This window comes from Ailuropoda melanoleuca, unplaced genomic scaffold (assembly GCF_002007445.2).
Source record: "Ailuropoda melanoleuca isolate Jingjing unplaced genomic scaffold, ASM200744v2 unplaced-scaffold63, whole genome shotgun sequence".
Classification (NCBI taxonomy): domain Eukaryota; kingdom Metazoa; phylum Chordata; class Mammalia; order Carnivora; family Ursidae; genus Ailuropoda; species Ailuropoda melanoleuca.
In genome coordinates, this window is record NW_023237169.1 from 1 (window position 1) to 2728 (window position 2728).

Below are 2728 nucleotides of genomic sequence, written 5' to 3' on the forward strand. Positions count from 1 at the left end.
TTTTTTTTTCCTTTTGCACAGAATGTCCGTGCTAACTGGAAATATATTTAGCTCAAGGGTAAGTGAATTCTAACAGATGTTGTGACATACAGTATGTTAACTATCTAATGACATTAGGCATATGAAAATGCCCTGTAAATTGTACAGCTTTGATATCTTCGGTATGAGAACGAAGTGATGAGTTATTTCTCCAGCCGGGATTGTCCCGTAATCAGTTATGGGAAGTCGTGTATTTGTAACTCAGTCCAGTCCTCTCCCAAATTCTTCCTTACCTGGGCCTAGATGCAGAGCTTGGCTGGAAAGACCGAGCTGGAGTCTTTCTGGTGTTCATTTGCCAAAACACGCAGGAGAGCCGAGAGCTTGGGCCTTCGGCTGCCCGCCGTCCGCAGGCAAGAGATGGAATGATCTCTTTCGGACGGGCTATGCCACGGCGTTATCAAGCAGCCCCACCACGGGGGCCCAGGAACACGGAGGAGAACAAGGTCCAGATTGTTCCGCGGTGCCACCGCAGGCTCAAGGAGTTTCTCAACAACTTGGCCAAGCGTTAAGACCCTTAGCAGCTTCTCCCTCCCCATAATGACCCAGCCTGGCCCTTAGGAAGCTCCTTCCATAGCCTGGGCCCCCTTGCTCTTTCCCTCCCTCCTTCCTCTTCGGTCCACCCCCAGGCCCAGCCCACGTGGATGTGTGCTTCAAGCTCAGTGTTTTCTTCCCCATTTGACAGGCGGCATTGTTTGTTCCTTCACTCTCCGCCTCTCCACACTCGCGTGTAAGCTCGGTGAGAGTGGAGGTTATGTTTCCTTCTCCGCTCTAGCTCCAGAACCTAGAGGAGTCCTTAGCGCAGGGCACATAACAGCAGTTACTAGGGGTTTGTGCAAACACGAATGAATGAATGTGTGCATTTCCTATGCCTTGAGAAAGCTGAGAGCTGAGAGCCTGAGGAAGCTGGAAGTGTGGAAGGGAAGGACCAGGGGACGGAGGGGTGGGGATGAGAACACGGAGGTGAGACAGGATCTCAGGCTGCTCTGGGCACCGGCTCACTCTTGCCTCACTCCTGCCACAGATGCCAGGAAACGGACAGAGAGGCTGGCTTTGCAGTCAAGTGATTTCGAGGTGAAGGTGGACAGAGTGCTGCTGATGGCTGGCTCGGGTGTCAGGGGAGTAGAATTAGGTCACCAGCGCAGGATGGGGGGTAGGACTAGGAAGACGCAGAGTGGGAGAGGGGAAGGCTTGGGGAGAACCAAACAGGCAGGTTACATCCACTGGTTCTTCTCCGGACTCTTAGGGGATTTGCGTGCCTTCCCCTAAGCACACACCGTGTCCCAGGCACTGTTCCATGTGTGCCGTACATACGGACTCATTTCATCGTTACCACGAACCTACAAGACAAGGCCAATACTGCTGTCATCCCTGCTCACAGATGTGGAACCAGACCCAGGAAAGGTAGGCAGTTTGCTCAAGATGACACAGGTGGGAAGAGGGAGAGGGAGCGTTTGGACCCACACGGTCTGGCTCCAGAGCCCCACAGCTGACAACCCGCTGCCCACTTCTCTAGCGACGCTGGGCAAAGCCTCCGTTATCCTCAGCCCTTATCTCACCTTTTAGTCTTGTGTGCAACTGGCAGGTGGAGCAGGTGGTCCTTGGAAGGGAATGTGTGCAATGCAAGGATGAAGAGGGCAGCAGGTTGCATCGGGGCGAGACAGGAGTCCCCAGTTCTGTGTGGAGGGGGCAGGCTGGGGGGTGTAGGGGCTGCGCTGGTTAAAAGTGACCCTGCATATAACCTGTCAGGGTAAGAGCCGTTCCCCAGAGCCGTGTGGATCACAGCTACAGGACCGTGGTTTGACCAGGATGTCACCTATGTCGATTTGGGGTCAGAGTATAGGAAGTTTAGGACAAGTTACCCGGGAAAGCAATGCTAAAACCAAGACTGTCATTTTATTCCCAGTGGGGGAGGAGAAAAGAATATCACTTCCTGAATTTAACTGAAGCATTCCATTCAATCACCTCTTCATGTTGCCCAGAAGTCTCAAGGCCTGAAAAAGAAATCATTCGGAATTGAGTCTGTGGCGTAGAGTTCAATTTAACTCCACCCATAAGCAAAGTACTCTGCAAAGTGCTTTGAAAAAAAAAGAAAGGGAACGTGGCGTTGGTCTGTGTCTCGGTGTTTTGCTTTTCCACCTTCTGTGTTTCTATTACATAACTCCAGCCCCATTCAGAGCAAGGATAATGCTTCACAATAGGCCTGGCGCCGTGACCAGCAGCACATCTGCTGAGCGCTGGTGGCTGTTGACAAATGCCACAGCTCCACTTGCACATTTAATGATCCACAAAACCTTCGATTGCTTCCTCTGCTCTGCCCATGTGACCATTATGTATGGGAAACAAGTTCCAGCAGGGGTTTGGAGGAGAGGATTCTATTTCTGTCTTAGACAGAAAGTTCATTCTGCTTCCCCGGCAAACTTACTTACCTTCAATTGTCCTTATCAACATGACGCTAAAAAGTTGCAGAAGTTGGTGCTTTTGCAAACATTTCAAAAATAATAATAATAAGGTACTCCAGAGATGCTAGGTATTTAACTATGAAGGAGGGTTAGTCCAGCTGATTTGTTTAACCGGCACATGTGTGTGAGGCCATGTGAAGATGGCTGATCCCCGCCACCCCCAAGGAATGTCCAGTCTAGTTAGGAAGGCAAGATCTACAGAGGGCAGAAGAGACGGTATATTATGGTGC

At 51.0% G+C, this 2728-nt stretch overlaps 1 long non-coding RNA gene across 1 annotated transcript; it reads left to right on the plus strand.

Moving 5' to 3' along the window:
- LOC105237723 lies at positions 1–2680 on the plus strand. Its single transcript, XR_004623057.1, has 3 exons — positions 1–58; positions 1283–1440; positions 1943–2680. It is a non-coding gene; the product is annotated as an uncharacterized LOC105237723 (long non-coding RNA).
- Positions 2681–2728: the final 48 nt, after the last annotated feature.